Here is a 27,851-nt window from a genome sequence, read left to right as displayed (position 1 = left end):
TCTTTTTCTGTGTGACTTATTTCAGTTAGAATCATCATACCTGAATCCACTCATTGTGCTGCTAAGGGCCTGATGACACAGATTTCATTGCTGAGTGATATTGCTTTGTAAGTAAATACCACAACTTCTTTATCCATTTTTCACTTTCTGCGATGTTGAACTTGTACTGTAAAGGAGGTTCTTGTAAACAGAGGCGTCCCAAACTTTGGGGTGGCTGTGTCTTTTTGATTTTAATTTCCCTAAGCTATAGGACCATAAGTGGCAGTGCCCTAGGCTCTGTTGCTTTGTTTTTTAGATGTTTCAGGAAACACCATACACTTCTCCCGAGTGTCTGTTGGCAATTTACATCCCACCCATCAGCATAACAAGGCTCCCAGTTCTCCATGGCCTGTTGCCTTTCTGGATTTTACACTTTTTTCAGATGGCCCTTTTGACCGGGGGGAAGTGAGACTTCATTGTAGTGCAGATTTCCTTTGCAAGCTTGCTTGGTTGGCCAAAAAGGGCGTATGCGTTTTTTCCTGAATATATTCAGGAAAAAACGCATACGCCCTTTTTGGCCAAGTGCATCATTGTGGACGTTCTGCCTCTTTTCCTATGCTTTCAATGCAATTCCAGTCTACCTCCTGAAATCGGTTTCCTGCAATTCTGCCCCGCTTTCAAGTCCTCTTGGCAGCCTTACTTCAGTCTATTTTTGGATGATAGCTGTCATTTATAACTCTGCAGGTTTGTGAATTACAGTGCCCCTGAGCTCCTTTCTTCAACTCGCTTTCTTGTGACCTGGCCGCAACACCGCAGGATGGCTTCAGGCCCTAATCTGGTTCCGGCCCGGCATGCTGAGCCTTTGGTTAATTCCTCTTCCTGGTGGGAAATGAGAGTTAAATTTGCCCGTCCAGACACCTCCAGCTAGCCTCTCATTGGTTCTCGCTATTCCTGTTCATCTTCCGCAGAAATTGCAAACTGGGCCAAACAGGAGGTTAAAGGGACTGACTCTCCAAGTGGGGAGAGTGTTAGTAAAGCGTCTGGAATGTTGCACCCGAGTACCAGGGGAGGAAAACTGAGACATATTTGAACACGTCTCCCGATCACATGGTTGATCATACTCTAGGTTCCACATGCATGTTTTAGCTGAAGGAAGAATACCTTAAACCTGGGTAGTTGAAACCCGTGGAATGGGTACCATGCAATATGACTTCAAAGGGTCTTCATTTGCTCACCGAACCTCTCCAATCCTATCACTGCTGCGTTTATGCCCCTGTACACATGCTTGATTCTCTTTCGGAGACATAGCAATCCATAGGTTTTAAGATACTTACTAGTCAGGTACATTCTTAGGCGTTTAATATGGGGTGTTGAGTCCATTTCGTTGAGCAAGGAGTAGCTCTTGTCTATTCCATATTTGGCTTAAGGAACTTTATCTGTGCTCATTTCAATCTCTGGTTTTATGCAGCACCCCAACTCACCTTTACCCTTAAGCAAGAATAAGTTGGTTTTCTAAATTTGAGACCCTGTTCTGTTCTGTAATTCAGTTCCTGTGTAGCCAAGTTTATATTCCGTGTATTACTGATATCTTATGATGTTTCTTTTTCTGTGTGACTTATTTCAGTTAGAATCATCATACCTGAATCCACTCATTGTGCTGCTAAGGGCCTGATGACACAGATTTCATTGCTGAGTGATATTGCTTTGTAAGTAAATACCACAACTTCTTTATCCATTTTTCACTTTCTGCGATGTTGAACTTGTACTGTAAACGAGGTTCTTGTAAACAGAGCCGTTCCAAACTTTGGCGTGGCTGTGTCTTTTTGATTTTAATTTCCCTAAGCTATAGGACCATAAGTGGCAGTGCCCTAGGTTCTGTTGCTTTGTTTTTTAGATGTTTCAGGAAACACCATACACTTCTCCCGAGTGGTTGTTGGCAATTTACATCCCGCCCATCAGCATAACAAGGCTCCCAGTTCTCCATGGCCTGTCCTGCCTTTCTGGATTTTACACTTTTTTCAGATGGCCCTTTTGACAGGGGGGAAGTGAGACTTCATTGTAGTGCAGATTTCCTTTGCAAGCTTGCTTGGTTGGCCAAAAAGGGCGTATGCGTTTTTTCCTGAATATATTCAGGAAAAAACGCATACGCCCTTTTTGGCCAAGTGCATCATTGTGGACGTTCTGCCTCTTTTCCTATGCTTTCAATGCAATTCCAGTCTGCCTCCTGAAATCGGTTTCCTGCAATTCTGCCCCGCTTTCAAGTCCTCTTGGCAGCCTTACTTCAGTCTATTTTTGGACGATAGCTGTCATTTATAACTCTGCAGGTTTGTGAATTACAGTGCCCCTGAGCTCCTTTCTTCAACTTGCTTTCCTGTGACCTGGCAGCAACACCGCAGGATGGCTTCAGGCCCTAATCTGGTTCCGGCCCGGCATGCTGAGCCTTTGGTTAATTCCTCTTCCTGGTGGGAAATGAGAGTTAAATTTGCCCGTCCAGACACCTCCAGCTAGCCTCTCATTGGTTCTCGCTATTCCTGTTCATCTTCCGCAGAAATTGCCAACTGGGCCAAACAGGAGGTTAAAGGGACTGACTCTCCAAGTGGGGAGAGTGTTAGTAAAGCGTCTGGAATGTTGCACCCGAGTACCAGGGGAGGAAAACTGAGACATATTTGAACACGTCTCCCGATCACATGGTTGATCATACTCTAGGTTCCACATGCATGTTTTAGCTGAAGGAAGAATACCTTAAACCTGGGTAGTTGAAACCCGTGGAATGGGTACCATGCAATATGACTTCAAAGGGTCTTCATTTGCTCACCGAACCTCTCCAATCCTATCACTGCTGCGTTTATGCCCCGGTACACATGCTTGATTCTCTTTCGGAGACATAGCAATCCATAGGTTTTAAGATACTTACAAGTCAGATACATTCTTAGGCGTTTAATATGCGGTGTTGAGTCCATTTCGTTGAGCAAGGAGTAGCTCTTGTCTATTCCATATTTGACTTAAGGAACTTTATCTGTGCTCATTTCAATCTCTGGTTTTATGCAGCACCCCAACTCACCTTTACCCTTAAGCAAGCATAAGTTGTTTTTCTAAATTTGAGACCCTGTTCTGTTCTGTAATTCAGTTCCTGTGTGGCCAAGTTTCCATTCCGTGTATTACTGATATCTTATGATGTTTCTTTTTCTGTGTGACTTATTTCAGTTAGAATCATCATACCTGAATCCACTCATTGTGCTGCTAATGGCCTGATGACATAGATTTCATTGCTGAGTGATATTGCTTTGTAAGTGAATACCACAACTTCTTTATCCATTTTTCACTTTCTGCGATGTTGAACTTGTACTGTAAACGAGGTTCTTGTAAACAGAGCCGTTCCAAACTTTGGGGTGGCTGTGTCTTTTTGATTTTAATTTCAATAAGCTATAGGACCATAAGTGGAAGTGCCCTAGGCTCTGTTGCTTTGTTTTTTAGATGTTTCAGGAAACACCATGCACTTCTCCCAAGTGTCTGTTGGCAATTTACATCCCACCCATCAGCATAACAAGGCTCCCAGTTCTCCATGGCCTGTTGCCTTTCTGGATTTTACACTTTTTTCAGATGGCCCTTTTGACCGGGGGGAAGTGAGACTTCATTGTAGTGCAGATTTCCTTTGCAAGCTTGCTTGGTTGGCCAAAAAGGGCGTATGCGTTTTTTCCTGAATATATTCAGGAAAAAACGCATACGCCCTTTTTGGCCAAGTGCATCATTGTGGACGTTCTGCCTCTTTTCCTATGCTTTCAATGCAATTCCAGTCTACCTCCTGAAATCGGTTTCCTGCAATTCTGCCCCTCTTTCAAGTCCTCTTGGCAGCCTTACTTCAGTCTATTTTTGGACGATATCTGTCATTTATAACTCTGCAGGTTTGTGAATTACAGTGCCCCTGAGCTCCTTTCTTCAACTCGCTTTCTTGTGACCTGGCCGCAACACCGCAGGATGGCTTCAGGCCCTAATCTGGTTCCGGCCCGGCATGCTGAGCCTTTGGTTAATTCCTCTTCCTGGTGGGAAATGAGAGTTAAATTTGCCCGTCCAGACACCTCCAGCTAGCCTCTCATTGGTTCTCGCTATTCCTGTTCATCTTCCGCAGAAATTGCAAACTGGGCCAAACAGGAGTTTAAAGGCGCTGACTCTCCAAGTGGGGAGAGTGTTAGTAAAGCGTCTGGAATGTTGCACCCGAGTACCAGGGGAGGAAAACTGAGACATATTTGAACACGTCTCCCGTTCACATGGTTGATCATACTTGGGTTCCACATGCATGTTTTAGCTGAAGGAAGAATACCTTAAACCTGGAGAGTTGAGACCCGTGTAATGGGTACCATGCAATATGACTTCAAAGGGTCTTCATTTGCTCACCGAAACTCTCCAATCCTATCACTGCTGCGTTTATGCCCCTGTACACATGCTTGATTCTCTTTTGGAGACATAGCAATCCATAGGTTTTACGATACTTACTAGTCAGGTACATTCTTAGGCGTTTAATATGCGGTGTTGAGTCCATTTCGTTGAGCAAGGAGTAGCTCTCGTCTATTTCATATTTGACTTAAGGAACTTTATCTGTGCTCATTTCAATCTCTGGTTTTATGCAGCACCCCAACTCACCTTTACCCTTAAGCAAGCATAAGTTGGTTTTCTAAATTTGAGACCATGTTCTGTTCTGTAATTCAGTTCCTGTGTAGCCAAGTTTCCATTCCGTGTATTACTGATATCTTATGATGTTTCTTTTTCTGTGTGACTTATTTCAGTTAGAATCATCATACCTGAATCCACTCATTGTGATGCTAAGGGCCTGATGACATAGATTTCATTGCTGAGTGATATTGCTTTGTAAGTAAATACCACAACTTCTTTATCCATTTTTCACTTTCTGCGATGTTGAACTTGTACTGTAAACGAGGTTCTTGTAAACAGAGGCGTCCCAAACTTTGGGGTGGCTGTGTCTTTTTGATTTTAATTTCCCTAAGCTATAGGACCATAAGTGGCAGTGCCCTAGGCTCTGTTGCTTTGTTTTTTAGATGTTTCAGGAAACACCATACACTTCTCCGGAGTGTCTGTTGGCAATTTACATCCCGCCGATCAGCATAACAAGGCTCCCAGTTCTCCATGGCCTGTCCTGCCTTTCTGGATTTTACACTTTTTTCAGATGGCCCTTTTGACCGGGGGAAGTGAGACTTCATTGTAGTGCAGATTTCCTTTGCAAGCTTGCTTGGTTGGCCAAAAAGGGCGTATGCGTTTTTTCCTGAATATATTCAGGAAAAAACGCATACGCCCTTTTTGGCCAAGTGCATCATTGTGGACGTTCTGCCTCTTTTCCTATGCTTTCAATGCAATTCCAGTCTACCTCCTGAAATCGGTTTCCTGCAATTCTGCCCCACTTTCAAGTCCTCTTGGCAGCCTTACTTCAGTCTATTTTTGGACGATAGCTGTCATTTATAACTCTGCAGGTTTGTGAATTACAGTGCCCCTGAGCTCCTTTCTTCAACTCGCTTTCTTTTGACCTGGCCGCAACACCGCAGGATGGCTTCAGGCCCTAATCTGGTTCCGGACCGGCATGCTGAGCCTTTGGTTAATTCCTCTTCCTGGTGGGAAATTAGAGTTAAATTTGCCCGTCCAGACACCTCCAGCTAGCCTCTCATTGGTTCTCGCTATTCCTGTTCATCTTCCGCAGAAATTGCAAACTGGGCCAAACAGGAGGTTAAAGGGACTGACTCTCCAAGTGGGGAGAGTGTTAGTAAAGCGTCTGGAATGTTGCACCCGAGTACCAGGGGAGGAAAACTGAGACATATTTGAACACGTCTCCCGATCACATGGTTGATCATACTCTAGGTTCCACATGCATGTTTTAGCTGAAGGAAGAATACCTTAAACCTGGGTAGTTGAAACCCGTGGAATGGGTACCATGCAATATGACTTCAAAGGGTCTTCATTTGCTCACCGAACCTCTCCAATCCTATCACTGCTGCGTTTATGCCCCTGTACACATGCTTGATTCTCTTTCGGAGACATAGCAATCCATAGGTTTTAAGATACTTACTAGTCAGGTACATTCTTAGGCGTTTAATATGCGGTGTTGAGTCCATTTCGTTGAGCAAGGAGTAGCTCTTGTCTATTCCATATTTGGCTTAAGGAACTTTATCTGTGCTCATTTCAATCTCTGGTTTTATGCAGCACCCCAACTCACCTTTCCCCTTAAGCAAGCATAAGTTGGTTTTCTAAATTTGAGACCCTGTTCTGTTCTGTAATTCAGTTCCTGTGTAGCCAAGTTTACATTCCGTGTATTACTGATATCTTATGATGTTTCTTTTTCTGTGTGACTTATTTCAGTTAGAATCATCATACCTGAATCCACTCATTGTGCTGCTAAGGGCCTGATGACACAGATTTCATTGCTGAGTGATATTGCTTTGTAAGTAAATACCACAACTTCTTTATCCATTTTTCACTTTCTGCGATGTTGAACTTGTACTGTAAACGAGGTTCTTGTAAACAGAGGCGTCCCAAACTTTGGGGTGGCTGTGTCTTTTTGATTTTAATTTCCCTAAGCTATAGGACCATAAGTGGAAGTGCCCTAGGCTCTGTTGCTTTGTTTTTTAGATGTTTCAGGAAACACCATACACTTGTCCCAAGTGTCTGTTGGCAATTTACATCCCGCCCATCAGCATAACAAGGCTCCCAGTTCTCCATGGCCTGTCCTGCCTTTCTGGATTTTACACTTTATTCAGATGGCCCATTTGACCGGGGGGAAGTGAGACTTCATTGTAGTGCAGATTTCCTTTGCAAGCTTGCTTGGTTGGCCAAAAAGGGCGTATGCGTTTTTTCCTGAATATATTCAGGAAAAAACGCATACGCCCTTTTTGGCCAAGTGCATCATTGTGGACGTTCTGCCTCTTTTCCTATGCTTTCAATGCAATTCCAGTCTACCTCCTGAAATCGGTTTCCTGCAATTCTGCCCCGCTTTCAAGTCCTCTTGGCAGCCTTACTTCAGTTTATTTTTGGACGATAGCTGTCATTTATAACTCTGCAGGTTTGTGAATTACAGTGCCCCTGAGCTCCTTTCTCCAACTCGCTTTCTTGTGACCTGGCCGCAACACCGCAGGATGGCTTCAGGCCCTAATCTAGTTCCGGCACGGCACGCTGAGCCTTTGGTTATTTCCTCTTCCTGGTGGGAAATGAGAGTTAAATTTGCCCGTCCAGACACCTCCAGATAGTCTCTCATTGGTTCTCGCTATTCCTGTTCATCTTCCGCAGAAATTGCAAACTGGGCCAAACAGGAGGTTAAAGGCGCTGACTCTCCAAGTCGGGAGAGTGTTAGTAAAGCGTCTGGAATGTTGCACCCGAGTACCAGGGTACGAAAACTGAGACATATTTGAACACGTCTCCCGTTCACATGGTTGATCATACTTGGGTTCCACATGCATGTTTTAGCTGAAGGAAGAATACCTTAAACCTGGAGAGTTGAGACCCGTGTAATGGGTACCATGCAATATGACTTCAAAGGGTCTTCATTTGCTCACCAAACCTCTCCAATCCTATCACTGCTGCGTTTATGCCCCTGTACACACGCTTGATTCTCTTTTGGAGACATAGCAATCCATAGGTTTTAAGATACTTACTAGTCAGGTACATTCTTAGGCGTTTAATATGCGGTGTTGAGTCCATTTCGTTGAGCAAGGAGTAGCTCTTGTCTATTCCATATTTGGCTTAAGGAACTTTATCTGTGCTCATTTCAATCTCTGGTTTTATGCAGCACCCCAACTCACCTTTACCCTTAAGCAAGCATAAGTTGGTTTTCTAAATTTGAGACCCTGTTCTGTTCTGTAATTCAGTTCCTGTGTAGCCAAGTTTACATTCCGTGTATTACTGATATCTTATGATGTTTCTTTTTCTGTGTGACTTATTTCAGTTAGAATCATCATACCTGAATCCACTCATTGTGCTGCTAAGGGCCTGATGTCACAGATTTCATTGCTGAGTGATATTGCTTTGTAAGTAAATACCACAACTTCTTTATCCATTTTTCACTTTCTGCGATGTTGAACTTGTACTGTAAACGAGGTTCTTGTAAACAGAGGCGTCCCAAACTTTGGGGTGGCTGTGTCTTTTTGATTTTAATTTCCCTAAGCTATAGGACCATAAGTGGCAGTGCCCTAGGCTCTGTTGCTTTGTTTTTTAGATGTTTCAGGAAACACCATACAATTCTCCCGAGTGTCTGTTGGCAATTTACATCCCGCCCATCAGCATAACAAGGCTCCCAGTTCTCCATGGCCTGTCCTGCCTTTCTGGATTTTACACTTTTTTCAGATGGCCCTTTTGACCGGGGGGAAGTGAGACTTCATTGTAGTGCAGATTTCCTTTGCAAGCTTGCTTGGTTGGCCAAAAAGGGCGTATGCGTTTTTTCCTGAATATATTCAGGAAAAAACGCATACGCCCTTTTTGGCCAACTGCATCATTGTGGACGTTCTGCCTCTTTTCCTATGCTTTCAATGCAATTCCAGTCTACCTCCTGAAATCGGTTTCCTGCAATTCTGCCCCGCTTTCAAGTCCTCTTGGCAGCCTTACTTCAGTCTATTTTGGACGATAGCTGTCATTTATAACTCTGCAGGTTTGTGAATTACAGTGCCCCTGAGCTCCTTTCTTCAACTCGCTTTCTTTTGAGCTGGCCGCAACACCGCAGGATGGCTTCAGGCCCTAATCTGGTTCCGGCACGGCACGCTGAGCCTTTGGTTAATTCCTCTTCCTGGTGGGAAATGAGAGTTAAATTTGCCCGTCCAGACACCTCCAGCTAGCCTCTCATTGGTTCTCGCTATTCCTGTTCATCTTCCGCAGAAATTGCAAACTGGGCCAAACAGGAGGTTAAAGGGACTGACTCTCCAAGTGGGGAGAGTGTTAGTAAAGCGTCTGGAATGTCGCACCCGAGTACCAGGGGAGGAAAACTGAGACATATTTGAACACGTCTCCCGATCACATGGTTGATCATACTCTAGGTTCCACATGCATGTTTTAGCTGAAGGAAGAATACCTTAAACCTGGAGAGTTAAGACCCGTGTAATGGGTACCATGCAATATGACTTCAAAGGGTCTTCATTTGCTCACCGAACCTCTCCAATCCTATCACTGCTGCGTTTATGCCCCTGTACACATGCTTGATTCTCTTTCGGAGACATAGCAATCCATAGGTTTTAAGATACTTACTAGTCAGGTACATTCTTAGGCGTTTAATATGCGGTGTTGAGTCCATTTCGTTGAGCAAGGAGTAGCTCTTGTCTATTCCATATTTGACTTAAGGAACTTTATCTGTGCTCATTTCAATCTCTGGTTTTATGCAGCACCCCAACTCACCTTTCCCCTTAAGCAAGCATAAGTTGGTTTTCTAAATTAGAGACCCTGTTCTGTTCTGTAATTCAGTTCCTGTGTAGCCAAGTTTACATTCCGTGTATTACTGATATCTTATGATGTTTCTTTTTCTGTGTGACTTATTTCAGTTAGAATCATCATACCTGAATCCACTCATTGTGCTGCTAAGGGCCTGATGACATAGAATTCATTGCTGAGTGATATTGCTTTGTAAGTAAATACCACAACTTCTTTATCCATTTTTCACTTTCTGCGATGTTGAACTTGTACGGTAAACGAGGTTCTTGTAAACAGAGGCGTCCCAAACTTTGGGGTGGCTGTGTCTTTTTGATTTTAATTTCCCTAAGCTATAGGACCATAAGTGGCAGTGCCCTAGGCTCTGTTGCTTTGTTTTTTAGATGTTTCAGGAAACACCATACACTTCTCCCGAGTGGTTGTTGGCAATTTACATCCCGCCCATCAGCATAACAAGGCTCCCAGTTCTCCATGGCCTGTCCTGCCTTTCTGGATTTTACACTTTTTTCAGATGGCCCTTTTGACCGGGGGGAAGTGAGACTTCATTGTAGTGCAGATTTCCTTTGCAAGCTTGCTTGGTTGGCCAAAAAGGGCGTATGCGTTTTTTCCTGAATATATTCAGGAAAAAACGCATACGCCCTTTTTGGCCAAGTGCATCATTGTGGACGTTCTGCCTCTTTTCCTATGCTTTCAATGCAATTCCAGTCTACCTCCTGAAATCGGTTTCCTGCAATTCTGCCCCGCTTTCAAGTCCTCTTGGCAGCCTTACTTCAGTTTATTTTTGGACGATAGCTGTCATTTATAACTCTGCAGGTTTGTGAATTACAGTGCCCCTGAGCTCCTTTCTTCAACTCGCTTTCTTGTGACCTGGCCGCAACACCGCAGGATGGCTTCAGGCCGTAATCTAGTTCCGGCACGGCACGCTGAGCCTTTGGTTATTTCCTCTTCCTGGTGGGAAATGAGAGTTAAATTTGCCCGTCCAGACACCTCCAGCTAGCCTCTCATTGGTTCTCGCTATTCCTGTTCATCTTCCGCAGAAATTGCAAACTGGGCCAAACAGGAGGTTAAAGGCGCTGACTCTCCAAGTCGGGAGAGTGTTAGTAAAGCGTCTGGAATGTTGCACCCGAGTACCAGGGTACGAAAACTGAGACATATTTGAACACGTCTCCCGTTCACATGGTTGATCATACTTGGGTTCCACATGCATGTTTTAGCTGAAGGAAGAATACCTTAAACCTGGAGAGTTGAGACCCGTGTAATGGGTACCATGCAATATGACTTCAAAGGGTCTTCATTTGCTCACCGAACCTCTCCAATCCTATCACTGCTGCGTTTATGCCCCTGTACACACGCTTGATTCTCTTTTGGAGACATAGCAATCCATAGGTTTTAAGATACTTACTAGTCAGGTACATTCATAGGCGTTTAATATGCGGTGTTGAGTCCATTTCGTTGAGCAAGGAGTAGCTCTTGTCTATTCCATATTTGACTTAAGGAACTTTATCTGTGCTCATTTCAATCTCTGGTTTTATGCAGCACCCCAACTCACCTTTCCCCTTAAGCAAGCATAAGTTGGTTTTCTAAATTTGAGACCCTGTTCTGTTCTGTAATTCAGTTCCTGTGTAGCCAAGTTTACATTCCGTGTATTACTGATATCTTATGATGTTTCTTTTTCTGTGTGACTTATTTCAGTTAGAATCATCATACCTGAATCCACTCATTGTGCTGCTAAGGGCCTGATGACATAGATTTCATTGCTGAGTGATATTGCTTTGTAAGTAAATACCACAACTTCTTTATCCATTTTTCACTTTCTGCGATGTTGAACTTGTACTGTAAACGAGGTTCTTGTAAACAGAGGCGTCCCAAACTTTGGGGTGGCTGTGTCTTTTTGATTTTAATTTCCCTAAGCTATAGGACCATAAGTGGCAGTGCCCTAGGCTCTGTTGCTTTGTTTTTTAGATGTTTCAGGAAACACCATACACTTCTCCCGAGTGTCTGTTGGCAATTTACATCCCGCCCATCAGCATAACAAGGCTCCCAGTTCTCCATGGCCTGTCCTGCCTTTCTGGATTTTACCCTTTTTTCAGATGGCCCTTTTGACCGGGGGGAAGTGAGACTTCATTGTAGTGCAGATTTCCTTTGCAAGCTTGCTTGGTTGGCCAAAAAGGGCGTATGCGTTTTTTCCTGAATATATTCAGGAAAAAACGCATACGCCCTTTTTGGCCAAGTGCATCATTGTGGACGTTCTGCCTCTTTTCCTATGCTTTCAATGCAATTCCAGTCTACCTCCTGAAATCGGTTTCCTGCAATTCTGCCCCGCTTTCAAGTCCTCTTGGCAGCCTTACTTCAGTCTACTTTTGGACGATAGCTGTCATTTATAACTCTGCAGGTTTGTGAATTACAGTGCCCCTGAGCTCCTTTCTTCAACTCGCTTTCTTGTGACTTGGCCGCAACACCGCAGGATGGCTTCAGGCCCTAATCTGGTTCCGGCACGGCACGCTGAGCCTTTGGTTAATTCCTCTTCCTGGTGGGAAATGAGAGTTAAATTTGCCCGTCCAGACACCTCCAGCTAGCCTCTCATTGGTTCTCGCTATTCCTGTTCATCTTCCGCAGAAATTGCAAACTGGGCCAAACAGGAGGTTAAAGGCGCTGACTCGCCAAGTGGGGAGAGTGTTAGTAAAGCGTCTGGAATGTAGCACCCGAGTACCAGGGGAGGAAAACTGAGACATATTTGAACACGTCTCCCGTTCACATGGTTGATCATACTTGGGTTCCACATGCATGTTTTAGCTGAAGGAAGAATACCTTAAACCTGGAGAGTTGAGACCGGTGGAATGGGTACCATGCAATATGACTTCAAAGGGTCTTCATTTGCTCACCAAACCTCTCCAATCCTATCACTGCTGCGTTTATGCCCCTGTACACATGCTTGATTCTCTTTCGGAGACATAGCAATCCATAGGTTTTACGATACTTACTAGTCAGGTACATTCTTAGGCGTTTAATATGCGGTGTTGAGTCCATTTCGTTGAGCAAGGAGTAGCTCTTGTCTATTCCATATTTGACTTAAGGAACTTTATCTGTGCTCATTTCAATCTCTGCGTTTATGCAGCACCCCAACTCACCTTTACCCTTAAGCAAGCATAAGTTGGTTTTCTAAATTTGAGACCCTGTTCTGTTCTGTAATTCAGTTCCTGTGTAGCCAAGTTTACATTCCGTGTATTACTGATATCTTATGATGTTTCTTTTTCTGTGTGACTTATTTCAGTTAGAATCATCATACCTGAATCCACTCATTGTTCTGCTAAGGGCCTGATGACACAGATTTCATTGCTGAGTGATATTGCTTTGTAAGTAAATACCACAACTTCTTTATCCATTTTTCACTTTCTGCGATGTTGAACTTGTACTGTAAACGAGGTTCTTGTAAACAGAGGCGTCCCAAACTTTGGGGTGGCTGTGTCTTTTTGATTTTAATTTCCCTAAGCTATAGGACCATAAGTGGCAGTGCCCTAGGCTCTGTTGCTTTGTTTTTTAGATGTTTCAGGAAACACCATACACTTCTCCCGAGTGTCCGTTGGCAATTTACATCCCGCCCATCAGCATAACAATGCTCCCAGTTCTCCATGGCCTTTCCTGCCTTTCTGGATTTTACACTTTTTTCAGATGGCCCTTTTGACCGGGGGGAAGTGAGACTTCATTGTAGTGCAGATTTCCTTTGCAAGCTTGCTTGGTTGGCCAAAAAGGGCGTATGCGTTTTTTCCTGAATATATTCAGGAAAAAACACATACGCACTTTTTGGCCAAGTGCATCATTGTGGACGTTCTGCCTCTTTTCCTATGCTTTCAATGCAATTCCAGTCTACCTCCTGAAATTGGTTTCCTGCAATTCTGCCCCGCTTTCAAGTCCTCTTGGCAGCCTTACTTCAGTCTATTTTTGGACGATAGCTGTCATTTATAACTCTGCAGGTTTGTGAATTACAGTGCCCCTGAGCTCCTTTCTTCAACTCGCTTTCTTTTGAGCTGGCCGCAACACCGCAGGATGGCTTCAGGCCCTAATCTGGTTCCGGTACGGCACGCTGAGCCTTTGGTTATTTCCTCTTCCTGGTGGGAAATGAGAGTTAAATTTGCCCGTCCAGACACCTCCAGCTAGCCTCTCATTGGTTCTCGCTATTCCTGTTCATCTTCCGCAGAAATTGCAAACTGGGCCAAACAGGAGGTTAAAGGCGCTGACTCTCCAAGTGGGGAGAGTGTTAGTAAAGCGTCTGGAATGTTGCACCCGAGTACCAGGGGAGGAAAACTGAGACATATTTGAACACGTCTCCCATTCACATGGTTGATCATACTTGGGTTCCACATGCATGTTTTAGCTGAAGGAAGAATACCTTAAACCTGGAGAGTTGAGACCCGTGTAATGGGTACCATGCAATATGACTTCAAAGGGTCTTCATTTGCTCACCGAACCTCTCCAATCCTATCACTGCTGCGTTTATGCCCCTGTACACATGCTTGATTCTCTTTTGGAGACATAGCAATCCATAGGTTTTACGATACTTACTAGTCAGGTACATTCTTAGGCGTTTAATATGCGGTGTTGAGTCCATTTCGTTGAGCAAGGAGTAGCTCTTGTCTATTCCATATTTGACTTAAGGAACTTTATCTGTGCTCATTTCAATCTCTGGTTTTATGCAGCACCCCACCTCACCTTTACCCTTAAGCAAGCATAAGTTGGTTTTCTAAATTTGAGACCCTGTTCTGTTTTGGAATTCAGTTCCTGTGTAGCCAAGTTTACATTCCGTGTATTAGTGATATCTTATGATGTTTCTTTTTCTGTGTGACTTATTTCAGTTAGAGTCATCATACCTGAATCCACTCATTGTGCTGCTAAGGGCCTGATGACACAGATTTCATTGCTGAGTGATATTGCTTTGTAAGTAAATACCACAACTTCTTTATCCATTTTTCACTTTCTGCGATGTTGAACTTGTACTGTAAACGAGGTTCTTGTAAACAGAGCCGTTCCAAACTTTGGGGTGGCTGTGTCTTTTTGATTTTAATTTCCCTAAGCTATAGGACCATAAGTGGAAGTGCCCTAGGTTCTGTTGCTTTGTTTTTTAGATGTTTCAGGAAACACCATACACTTCTCCCGAGTGGTTGTTGGCAATTTACATCCCGCCCATCAGCATAACAAGGCTCCCAGTTCTCCATGGCCTGTCCTGCCTTTCTGGATTTTACACTTTTTTCAGATGGCCCTTTTGACCGGGGGGAAGTGAGACTTCATTGTAGTGCAGATTTCCTTTGCAAGCTTGCTTGGTTGGCCAAAAAGGGCGTATGCGTTTTTTCCTGAATATATTCAGGAAAAAACGCATACGCCCTTTTTGGCCAAGTGCATCATTGTGGACGTTCTGCCTCTTTTCCTATGCTTTCAATGCAATTCCAGTCTACCTCCTGAAATCGGTTTCCTGCAATTCTGCCCCGCTTTCAAGTCCTCTTGGCAGCCTTACTTCAGTTTATTTTTGGACGATAGCTGTCATTTATAACTCTGCAGGTTTGTGAATTACAGTGCCCCTGAGCTCCTTTCTTCAACTCGCTTTCTTGTGACCTGGCCGCAACACCGCAGGATGGCTTCAGGCCCTAATCTAGTTCCGGCACGGCACGCTGAGCCTTTGGTTATTTCCTCTTCCTGGTGGGAAATGAGAGTTAAATTTGCCCGTCCAGACACCTCCAGATAGTCTCTCATTGGTTCTCGCTATTCCTGTTCATCTTCCGCAGAAATTGCAAACTGGGCCAAACAGGAGGTTAAAGGCGCTGACTCTCCAAGTCGGGAGAGTGTTAGTAAAGCGTCTGGAATGTTGCACCCGAGTACCAGGGTACGAAAACTGAGACATATTTGAACACGTCTCCCGTTCACATGGTTGATCATACTTGGGTTCCACATGCATGTTTTAGCTGAAGGAAGAATACCTTAAACCTGGAGAGTTGAGACCCGTGTAATGGGTACCATGCAATATGACTTCAAAGGGTCTTCATTTGCTCACCAAACCTCTCCAATCCTATCACTGCTGCGTTTATGCCCCTGTACACACGCTTGATTCTCTTTTGGAGACATAGCAATCCATAAGTTTTAAGATACTTACTAGTCAGGTACATTCTTAGGCGTTTAATATGCGGTGTTGAGTCCATTTCGTTGAGCAAGGAGTAGCTCTTGTCTATTCCATATTTGGCTTAAGGAACTTTATCTGTGCTCATTTCAATCTCTGGTTTTATGCAGCACCCCAACTCACCTTTACCCTTAAGCAAGCATAAGTTGGTTTTCTAAATTTGAGACCCTGTTCTGTTCTGTAATTCAGTTCCTGTGTAGCCAAGTTTACATTCCGTGTATTACTGATATCTTATGATGTTTCTTTTTCTGTGTGACTTATTTCAGTTAGAATCATCATACCTGAATCCACTCATTGTGCTGCTAAGGGCCTGATGACACAGATTTCATTGCTGAGTGATATTGCTTTGTAAGTAAATACCACAACTTCTTTATCCATTTTTCACTTTCTGCGATGTTGAACTTGTACTGTAAACGAGGTTCTTGTAAACAGAGGCGTCCCAAACTTTGGGGTGGCTGTGTCTTTTTGATTTTAATTTCCCTAAGCTATAGGACCATAAGTGGCAGTGCCCTAGGCTCTGTTGCTTTGTTTTTTAGATGTTTCAGGAAACACCATACAATTCTCCCGAGTGTCTGTTGGCAATTTACATCCCGCCCATCAGCATAACAAGGCTCCCAGTTCTCCATGGCCTGTCCTGCCTTTCTGGATTTTACACTTTTTTCAGATGGCCCTTTTGACCGGGGGGAAGTGAGACTTCATTGTAGTGCAGATTTCCTTTGCAAGCTTGCTTGGTTGGCCAAAAAGGGCGTATGCGTTTTTTCCTGAATATATTCAGGAAAAAACGCATACGCCCTTTTTGGCCAAGTGCATCATTGTGGACGTTCTGCCTCTTTTCCTATGCTTTCAATGCAATTCCAGTCTACCTCCTGAAATCTGTTTCCTGCAATTCTGCCCCGCTTTCAAGTCCTCTTGGCAGCCTTACTTCAGTCTATTTTGGACGATAGCTGTCATTTATAACTCTGCAGGTTTGTGAATTACAGTGCCCCTGAGCTCCTTTCTTCAACTCGCTTTCTTGTGACCTGGCCGCAACACCGCAGGATGGCTTCAGGCCCTAATCTGGTTCCGGCACGGCACGCTGAGCCTTTGGTTAATTCCTCTTCCTGGTGGGAAATGAGAGTTAAATTTGCCCGTCCAGACACCTCCAGCTAGCCTCTCATTGGTTCTCGCTATTCCTGTTCATCTTCCGCAGAAATTGCAAACTGGGCCAAACAGGAGGTTAAAGGCGCTGACTCGCCAAGTGGGGAGAGTGTTAGTAAAGCGTCTGGAATGTAGCACCCGAGTACCAGGGGAGGAAAACTGAGACATATTTGAACACGTCTCCCGTTCACATGGTTGATCATACTTGGGTTCCACATGCATGTTTTAGCTGAAGGAAGAATACCTTAAACCTGGAGAGTTGAGACCGGTGGAATGGGTACCATGCAATATGACTTCAAAGGGTCTTCATTTGCTCACCAAACCTCTCCAATCCTATCACTGCTGCGTTTATGCCCCTGTACACATGCTTGATTCTCTTTCGGAGACATAGCAATCCATAGGTTTTACGATACTTACTAGTCAGGTACATTCTTAGGCGTTTAATATGCGGTGTTGAGTCCATTTCGTTGAGCAAGGAGTAGCTCTTGTCTATTCCATATTTGACTTAAGGAACTTTATCTGTGCTCATTTCAATCTCTGCGTTTATGCAGCACCCCAACTCACCTTTACCCTTAAGCAAGCATAAGTTGGTTTTCTAAATTTGAGACCCTGTTCTGTTCTGTAATTCAGTTCCTGTGTAGCCAAGTTTACATTCCGTGTATTACTGATATCTTATGATGTTTCTTTTTCTGTGTGACTTATTTCAGTTAGAATCATCATACCTGAATCCACTCATTGTGCTGCTAAGGGCCTGATGACACAGATTTCATTGCTGAGTGATATTGCTTTGTAAGTAAATACCACAACTTCTTTATCCATTTTTCACTTTCTGCGATGTTGAACTTGTACTGTAAACGAGGTTCTTGTAAACAGAGGCGTCCCAAACTTTGGGGTGGCTGTGTCTTTTTGATTTTAATTTCCCTAAGCTATAGGACCATAAGTGGCAGTGCCCTAGGCTCTGTTGCTTTGTTTTTTAGATGTTTCAGGAAACACCATACACTTCTCCCGAGTGTCCGTTGGCAATTTACATCCCGCCCATCAGCCTAACAATGCTCCCAGTTCTCCATGGCCTTTCCTGCCTTTCTGGATTTTACACTTTTTTCAGATGGCCCTTTTGACTGGGGGGAAGTGAGACTTCATTGTAGTGCAGATTTCTTTTGCAAGCTTGCTTTGTTGGCCAAAAAGGGCGTATGCGTTTTTTCCTGAATATATTCAGGAAAAAACGCATACGCCCTTTTTGGCCAAGTGCATCATTGTGGACGTTCTGCCTCTTTTCCTATGCTTTCAATGCAATTCCAGTCTACCTCCTGAAATCGGTTTCCTGCAATTCTGCCCCGCTTTCAAGTCCTCTTGGCAGCCTTACTTCAGTCTATTTTTGGACGATAGCTGTCATTTATAACTCTGCAGGTTTGTGAATTACAGTGCCCCTGAGCTCCTTTCTTCAACTCGCTTTCTTTTGAGCTGGCCGCAACACCGCAGGATGGCTTCAGGCCCTAATCTAGTTCCGGCACGGCACGCTGAGCCTTTGGTTATTTCCTCTTCCTGGTGGGAAATGAGAGTTAAATTTGCCCGTCCAGACACCTCCAGCTAGCCTCTCATTGGTTCTCGCTATTCCTGTTCATCTTCCGCAGAAATTGCAAACTGGGCCAAACAGGAGGTTAAAGGCGCTGACTCTCCAAGTCGGGAGAGTGTTAGTAAAGCGTCTGGAATGTTGCACACGAGTACCAGGGTACGAAAACTGAGACATATTTGAACACGTCTCCCGTTCACATGGTTGATCATACTTGGGTTCCACATGCATGTTTTAGCTGAAGGAAGAATACCTTAAACCTGGAGAGTTGAGACCCGTGTAATGGGTACCATGCAATATGACTTCAAAGGGTCTTCATTTGCTCACCGAACCTCTCCAATCCTATCACTGCTGCGTTTATGCCCCTGTACACACGCTTGATTCTCTTTTGGAGACATAGCAATCCATAGGTTTTAAGATACTTACTAGTCAGGTACATTCTGAGGCGTTTAATATGCGGTGTTGAGTCCATTTCGTTGAGCAAGGAGTAGCTCTTGTCTATTCCATATGTGGCTTAAGGAACTTTATCTGTGCTCATTTCAATCTCTGGTTTTATGCAGAACCTCAACTCACCTTTACCCTTAAGCAAGCATAAGTTGGTTTTCTAAATTTGAGACCCTGTTCTGTTCTGTAATTCAGTTCCTGTGTAGCCAAGTTTACATTCCGTGTATTACTGATATCTTATGATGTTTCTTTTCTGTGTGACTTATTTCAGTTAGAATCATCATACCTGAATCCACTCATTGTGCTGCTACGGGCCTGATGACACAGATTTCATTGCTGAGTGATATTGCTTTGTAAGTAAATACCACAACTTCTTTATCCATTTTTCACTTTCTGCGATGTTGAACTTGTACTGTAAACGAGGTTCTTATAAACAGAGCCGATGCAAACTTTGGGGTGGCTGTGTCTTTTTGATTTTAATTTCCCTAAGCTATAGGACCATAAGTGGCAGTGCCCTAGGCTCTGTTGCTTTGTTTTTTAGATGTTTCAGGAAACACCATACACTTCTCCCGAGTGGTTGTTGGCAATTTACATCCCGCCCATCAGCATAACAAGGCTCCCAGTTCTCCATGGCCTGTCCTGCCTTTCTGGATTTTACACTTTTTTCAGATGGCCCTTTTGACCGGGGGGAAGTGAGACTTCATTGTAGTGCAGATTTCCTTTGCAAGCTTGCTTGGTTGGCCAAAAAGGGCGTATGCGTTTTTTCCTGAATATATTCAGGAAAAAACGCATACGCCCTTTTTGGCCAAGTGCATCATTGTGGACGTTCTGCCTCTTTTCCTATGCTTTCAATGCAATTCCAGTCTACCTCCTGAAATCGGTTTCCTGCAATTCTGCCCCGCTTTCAAGTCCTCTTGGCAGCCTTACTTCAGTCTATTTTTGGACGATAGCTGTCATTTATAACTCTGCAGGTTTGTGAATTACAGTGCCCCTGAGCTCCTTTCTTCAACTCGCTTTCTTGTGACCTGGCCGCAGCACCGCAGGATGGCTTCAGGCCCTAATCTGGTTCCGGCACGGCACGCTGAGCCTTTGGTTAATTCCTCTTCCTGGTGGGAAATGAGAGTTAAATTTGCCCGTCCAGACACCTCCAGCTAGCCTCTCATTTGTTCTCGCTATTCCTGTTCATCTTCCGCAGAAATTGCAAACTGGGCCAAACAGGAGGTTAAAGGCGCTGACTCGCCAAGTGGGGAGAGTGTTAGTAAAGCGTCTGGAATGTTGCACCCGAGTACCAGGGGAGGAAAACTGAGACATATTTGAACACGTCTCCCGTTCACATGGTTGATCATACTTGGGTTCCACATGCATGTTTTAGCTGAAGGAAGAATACCTTAAACCTGGAGAGTTGAGACCGGTGGAATGGGTACCATGCAATATGACTTCAAAGGGTCTTCATTTGCTCACCGAACCTCTCCAATCCTATCACTGCTGCGTTTATGCCCCTGTACACATGCTTGATTCTCTTTCGGAGACATAGCAATCCATAGGTTTTACGATACTTACTAGTCAGGTACATTCTTAGGCGTTTAATATGCGGTGTTGAGTCCATTTCGTTGAGCAAGGAGTAGCTCTTGTCTATTCCATATTTGACTTAAGGAACTTTATCTGTGCTCATTTCAATCTCTGCTTTTATGCAGCACCCCAACTCACCTTTACCCTTAAGCAAGCATAAGTTGGTTTTCTAAATTTGAGACCCTGTTCTGTTCTGTAATTCAGTTCCTGTGTAGCCAAGTTTACATTCCGTGTATTACTGATATCTTATGATGTTTCTTTTTCTGTGTGACTTATTTCAGTTAGAATAATCATACCTGAATCCACTCATTGTGCTGCTAAGGGCCTGATGACATAGAATTCATTGCTGAGTGATATTGCTTTGTAAGTAAATACCACAACTTCTTTATCCATTTTTCACTTTCTGCGATGTTGAACTTGTACTGTAAACGAGGTTCTTGTAAACAGAGCCGTTCCAAACTTTGGGGTGGCTGTGTCTTTTTGATTTTAATTTCCCTAAGCTATAGGACCATAAGTGGAAGTGCCCTAGGTTCTGTTGCTTTGTTTTTTAGATGTTTCAGGAAACACCATATACTTCTCCCGAGTGGTTGTTGGCAATTTACATCCCGCCCATCAGCATAACAAGGCTCCCAGTTCTCCATGGCCTGTCCTGCCTTTCTGGATTTTACACTTTTTTCAGATGGCCCTTTTGACCGGGGGGAAGTGAGACTTCATTGTAGTGCAGATTTCCTTTGCAAGCTTGCTTGGTTGGCCAAAAAGGGCGTATGCGTTTTTTCCTGAATATATTCAGGAAAAAACGCATACGCCCTTTTTGGCCAAGTGCATCATTGTGGACGTTCTGCCTCTTTTCCTATGCTTTCAATGCAATTCCAGTCTACCTCCTGAAATCGGTTTCCTGCAATTCTGCCCCGCTTTCAAGTCCTCTTGGCAGCCTTACTTCAGTCTATTTTTGGACGATAGCTGTCATTTATAACTCTGCAGGTTTGTGAATTACAGTGCCCCTGGGCTCCTTTCTTCAACTCGCTTTCTTTTGAGCTGGCCGCAACACCGCAGGATGGCTTCAGGCCCTAATCTGGTTCCGGTACGGCACGCTGAGCCTTTGGTTATTTCCTCTTCCTGGTGGGAAATGAGAGTTAAATTTGCCCGTCCAGACACCTCCAGCTAGCCTCTCATTGGTTCTCGCTATTCCTGTTCATCTTCCGCAGAAATTGCAAACTGGGCCAAACAGGAGGTTAAAGGGACTGACTCTCCAAGTCGGGAGAGTGTTAGTAAAGCGTCTGGAATGTTGCACCCGAGTACCAGGGGAGGAAAACTGAGACATATTTGAACACGTCTCCCGTTCACATGGTTGATCATACTCTGGGTTCCACATGCATGTTTTAGCTGAAGGAAGAATACCTTAAACCTGGAGAGTTGAGACCCGTGTAATGGGTACCATGCAATATGACTTCAAAGGGTCTTCATTTGCTCACCGAACCTCTCCAATCCTATCACTGCTGCGTTTATTCCCCTGTACACACGCTTGATTCTCTTTTGGAGACATAGCAATCCATAGGTTTTAAGATACTTACTAGTCAGGTACATTCCTATGGGTTTAATATGGGGTTTTGAGTCCATTTCGTTGAGCAAGGAGTAGCTCTTGTCTATTCCATATTTGGCTTAAGGAACTTTATCTGTGCTCATTTCAATCTCTGGTTTTATGCAGCACCCCAACTCACCTTTCCCCTTAAGCAAGCATAAGTTGGTTTTCTAAATTTGAGTCCCTGTTCTGTTCTGGAATGCAGTTCCTGTGTAGCCATGTTTACATTCCGTGTATTAGTGATATCTTATGATGTTTCTTTTTCTGTGTGACTTATTTCAGTTGGAATCATTGTACCTGAATCCACTCATTATGCTGCTACAGGCCTGATGACATAGATTTCATTGCTGAGTGATACTGCATTGTACGTAAGTACCACAAGTTCTTTATCCATTTTTCACGTTCTGCGATGTTGAACTTGTACTGTAAACGAGGTTCTTGTAAACAGAGGCGTCCCAAACTTTGGGGTGGCTGTGTCTTTTTGATTTTAATTTCCCTAAGCTATAGGACCATAAGTGGCAGTGCCCTAGGCTCTGTTGCTTTGTTTTTTAGATGTTTCAGGAAACACCATACACTTCTCCCAAGTGTCTGTTGGCAATTTACATCCCGCCCATCAGCATAACAAGGCTCCCAGTTCTCCATGGCCTGTCCTGCCTTTCTGGATTTTACACTTTTTTCAGATGGCCCTTTTGACCGGGGGGAAGTGAGACTTCATTGTAGTGCAGATTTCCTTTGCAAGCTTGCTTGGTTGGCCAAAAAGGGCGTATGCGTTTTTTCCTGAATATATTCAGGAAAAAACGCATACGCCCTTTTTGGCCAAGTGCATCATTGTGGACGTTCTGCCTCTTTTCCTATGCTTTCAATGCAATTCCAGTCTACCTCCTGAAATCAGTTTTCTGCAATTCTGCCCCGCTTTCAAGTCCTCTTGGCAGCCTTACTTCAGTCTATTTTTGGACGATAGCTGTCATTTATAACTCTGCAGGTTTGTGAATTACAGTGCCCCTGAGCTCCTTTCTTCAACTCGCTTTCTTTTGAGCTGGCCGCAACACCGCAGGATGGCTTCAGGCCCTAATCTGGTTCCGGTACGGCACGCTGAGCCTTTGGTTATTTCCTTTTCCTGGTGGCAAATGAGAGTTAAATTTGCCCGTCCAGACACCTCCAGCTAGCCTCTCATTGGTTCTTGCTATTCCTGTTCATCTTCCGCAGAAATTGCAAACTGGGCCAAACAGGAGGTTAAAGGCGCTGACTCTCCAAGTGGGGAGAGTGTTAGTAAAGCGTCTGGAATGTTGCACCCGAGTACCAGGGGAGGAAAACTGACATATTTGAACACGTCTCCCGATCACATGGTTGATCGTACTCTAGGTTCCACATGCATGTTTTAGCTGAAGGAAGAATACCTTAAACCTGGGTAGTTGAAACCCGTGGAATGGGTACCATGCAATATGACTTCAAAGGGTCTTCATTTGCTCACCGAACCTCTCCAATCCTATCACTGCTGCGTTTATGCCCCTGTACACATGCTTGATTCTCTTTCGGAGACATAGCAATCCATAGGTTTTAAGATACTTACTAGTCAGGTACATTCTTAGGCGTTTAATATGCGGTGTTGAGTCCATTTCGTTGAGCAAGGAGTAGCTCTTGTCTATTCCATATTTGACTTAAGGAACTTTATCTGTGCTCATTTCAATCTCTGGTTTTATGCAGCACCCCAACTCACCTTTACCCTTAAGCAAGCATAAGTTGGTTTTCTAAATTTGAGTCCCTGTTCTCTTCTGTAATTCAGTTCCTGTGTAGCCAAGTATACATTCCGTGTATTACTGATATCTTATGATGTTTCTTTTTCTGTGTGACTTACTTCAGTTAGAATCATCATACCTGAATCCACTCATTGTGCTGCTAAGGGCCTGATGACACAGATTTCATTGCTGAGTGATATTGCTTTGTAAGTAAATACCACAACTTCTTTATCCATTTTTCACTTTCTGCGATGTTGAACTTGTACTGTAAACGAGGTTCTTGTAAACAGAGCCGTTCCAAACTTTGGGGTGGCTGTGTCTTTTTGATTTTAATTTCCCTAAGCTATAGGACCATAAGTGGAAGTGCCCTAGGTTCTGTTGCTTTGTTTTTTAGATGTTTCAGGAAACACCATACACTTCTCCCGAGTGGTTGTTGGCAATTTACATCCCGCCCATCAGCCTAACAAGGCTCCCAGTTCTCCATGGCCTGTCCTGCCTTTCTGGATTTTACACTTTTTTCAGATGGCCCTTTTGACCGGGGGGAAGTGAGACTTCATTGTAGTGCAGATTTCCTTTGCAAGCTTGCTTGGTTGGCCAAAAAGGGCGTATGCGTTTTTTCCTGAATATATTCAGGAAAAAACGCATACGCCCTTTTTGGCCAAGTGCATCATTGTGGACGTTCTGCCTCTTTTCCTATGCTTTCAATGCAATTCCAGTCTACCTCCTGAAATCGGTTTCCTGCAATTCTGCCCCGCTTTCAAGTCCTCTTGGCAGCCTTACTTCAGTCTATTTTTGGACGATAGCTGTCATTTATAACTCTGCAGGTTTGTGAATTACAGTGCCCCTGAGCTCCTTTCTTCAACTCGCTTTCTTTTGAGCTGGCCGCAACACCGCAGGATGGCTTCAGGCCCTAATCTGGTTCCGGTACGGCACGCTGAGCCTTTGGTTATTTCCTCTTCCTGGTGGGAAATGAGAGTTAAATTTGCCCGTCCAGACACCTCCAGCTAGCCTCTCATTGGTTCTCGCTATTCCTGTTCATCTTCCGCAGAAATTGCAAACTGGGCCAAACAGGAGGTTAAAGGCGCTGACTCTCCATGTGGGGAGAGTGTTAGTAAAGCGTCTGGAATGTTGCACCCGAGTACCAGGGGAGGAAAACTGAGACATATTTGAACACGTCTCCCGTTCACATGGTTGATCATACTTGGGTTCCACATGAATGTTTTAGCTGAAGGAAGAATACCTTAAACCTGGAGAGTTGAGACCCGTGTAATGGGTACCATGCAATATGACTTCAAAGGGTCTTCATTTGCTCACCGAACCTCTCCAATCCTATCACTGCTGCGTTTATGCCCCTGTACACACGCTTGATTCTCTTTTGGAGACATAGCAATCCATAGGTTTTAAGCTACTTACTAGTCAGGTACATTCTTAGGCGTTTAATATGGGGTGTTGAGTCCATTTCGTTGAGCAAGGAGTAGCTGTTTTCTATTCCATATTTCGTTGAGCAAGGAGTAGCTCTTGTCTATTCCATATTTGACTTAAGGAACTTTATCTGTGCTCATTTCAATCTCTGGTTTTATGCAGCACCACAACTCACCTTTCCCCTTAAGCAAGCATAAGTTGGTTTTCTAAATTTGAGACCCTGTTCTGTTCTGTAATTCAGTTCCTGTGTAGCCAGGTTTACATTCCGTGTATTACTGATATCTTATGATGTTTCTTTTTCTGTGTGACTTATTTCAGTTAGAATCATCATACCTGAATCCACTCATTGTGCTGCTAAGGGCCTGATGACACAGATTTCATTGCTGAGTGATATTGCTTTGTAAGTAAATACCACAAGTTCTTTATCCATTTTTCACTTTCTGCGATGTTGAACTTGTACTGTAAACGAGGTTCTTGTAAACAGAGCCGTTCCAAACTTTGGGGTGGCTGTGTCTTTTTGATTTTAATTTCCCTAAGCTATAGGACCATAAGTGGAAGTGCCCTAGGTTCTGTTGCTTTGCTTTTTAGATGTTTCAGGAAACACCATACACTTCTCCCGAGTGGTTGTTGGCAATTTACATCCCACCCATCAGCATAACAAGGCTCCCAGTTCTCCATGGCCTGTCCTGCCTTTCTGGATTTTACACTTTTTTCAGATGGCCCTTTTGACCGGGGGGAAATGAGACTTCATTGTAGTGCAGATTTCCTTTGCATGCTTGCTTGGTTGGCCAAAAAGGGCGTATGCGTTTTTTCCTGAATATATTCAGGAAAAAACGCATACGCCCTTTTTGGCCAAGTGCATCATTGTGGACGTTCTGCCTCTTTTCCTATGCTTTCAATGCAATTCCAGTCTACCTCCTGAAATCGGTTTCCTGCAATTCTGCCCCGCTTTCAAGTCCTCTTGGCAGCCTTACTTCAGTCTATTTTTGGACGATAGCTGTCATTTATAACTCTGCAGGTTTGTGAATTACAGTGCCCCTGAGCTCCTTTCTTCAACTCGCTTTCTTTTGAGCTGGCCGCAACACCGCAGGATGGCTTCAGGCCCTAATCTGGTTCCGGCACGGCACGCTGAGCCTTTGGTTATTTCCTCTTCCTGGTGGGAAATGAGAGTTAAATTTGCCCGTCCAGACACCTCCAGCTAGTCTCTCATTGGTTCTCGCTATTCCTGTTCATCTTCCGCAGAAATTGCAAACTGGGCCAAACAGGAGGTTAAAGGCGCTGACTCTCCAAGTCGGGAGAGTGTTAGTAAAGCGTCTGGAATGTTGCACCCGAGTACCAGGTACGAAAACTGAGACATATTTGAACACGTCTCCCGATCACATGGTTGATCATACTCTAGGTTCCACATGCATGTTTTAGCTGAAGGAAGAATACCTTAAACCTGGAGAGTTGAGACCCGTGTAATGGGTACCATGCAATATGACTTCAAAGGGTCTTCATTTGCTCACCGAAACTCTCCAATCCTATCACTGCTGCGTTTATGCCCCTGTACACATGCTTGATTCTCTTTCGGAGTCATAGCAATCCATAGGTTTTAAGATACTTACTAGTCAGGTACATTCTTAGGCGTTTAATATGCGGTGTTGAGTCCATTTCGTTGAGCAAGGAGTAGCTCTTGTCTATTCCATATTTGACTTAAGGAACTTTATCTGTGCTCATTTCAATCTCTGGTTTTATGCAGCACCCCAACTCACCTTTCCCCTTAAGCAAGCATAAGTTGGTTTTCTAAATTTGAGACCCTGTTCTGTTCTGTAATTCACTTCCTGTGTAGCCAAGTTTACATTCCGTGTATTAGTGATATCTTATGATGTTTCTTTTTCTGTGTGACTTATTTCAGTTAGAATCATCATACCTGAATCCACTCATTGTGCTGCTAAGGGCCTGATGACACAGATTTCATTGCTGAGTGATATTGCTTTGTAAGTAAATACCACAAGTTCTTTATCCATTTTTCACTTTCTGCGATGTTGAACTTGTACTGTAAACGAGGTTCTTGTAAACAGAGCCGTTCCAAACTTTGGGGTGGCTGTGTCTTTTTGATTTTAATTTCCCTAAGCTATAGGACCATATGTTGAAGTGCCCTAGGTTCTGTGGCTTTGTTTTTTAGATGTTTCAGGAAACACCATACACTTCTCCCGAGTGGTTGTTGGCAATTTACATCCCGCCCATCAGCATAACAAGGCTCCCAGTTCTCCATGGCCTGTCCTGCCTTTCTGGATTTTACACTTTTTTCAGATGACCCTTTTGACTTGGGGGAAGTGAGACTTCATTGTAGTGCAGATTTCCTTTGCAAGCTTGCTTGGTTGGCCAAAAAGGGCGTATGCGTTTTTTCCTGAATATATTCAGGAAAAAACGCATACGCCCTTTTTGGCCAAGTGCATCATTGTGGACGTTCTGCCTCTTTTCCTATGCTTTCAATGCAATTCCAGTCTACCTCCTGAAATCGGTTTCCTGCAATTCTGCCCCGCTTTCAAGTCCTCTTGGCAGCCTTACTTCAGTCTATTTTTGGACGATAGCTGTCATTTATAACTCTGCAGGTTTGTGAATTACAGTGCCCCTGAGCTCCTTTCTTCAACATGCTTTCTTGTGACCTGGCCGCAACACCACAGGAGGGCTTCAGGCCCTAATCTGGTTCCGGCAGGACACGCTGAGCCTTTGGTTAATTCCTCTTCCTGGTGGAAAATGAGAGTTAAATTTGCCCGTCCAGACACCTCCAGCTAGCCTCTCATTGGTTCTCGCTATTCCTGTTCGTCTTCCGCAGAAATTGCAAACTGGGCCAAACAGGAG

At 44.0% G+C, this 27,851-nt stretch overlaps 1 long non-coding RNA gene across 3 annotated transcripts in view; it reads left to right on the top strand.

The window, feature by feature from the left end:
• The window catches only part of LOC307181358, an 863,843-nt gene that overhangs the window by 46,614 nt on the left and 789,378 nt on the right, over nucleotides 1-27,851 (top strand). For 2 of the 3 annotated variants that reach the window (XR_013826541.1, XR_013826544.1), the window contains exon 1: nucleotides 4,775-4,842. The exons of the other annotated variant lie outside the window; for it this stretch is intronic. This is a non-coding gene — a long non-coding RNA (uncharacterized lncRNA). Of the gene's footprint in view, nucleotides 1-4,774; nucleotides 4,843-27,851 lie in introns of those variants that run through there. 3 annotated transcript variants of the gene reach the window in all.

This window comes from Stenella coeruleoalba (genome assembly GCF_951394435.1).
Source record: "Stenella coeruleoalba genome assembly, contig: scaffold_126, whole genome shotgun sequence".
NCBI lineage: Eukaryota > Metazoa > Chordata > Mammalia > Artiodactyla > Delphinidae > Stenella > Stenella coeruleoalba.
Note: the sequence above shows the minus strand (reverse complement) of the source record. Positions and strands in the feature narration are given on the sequence as shown.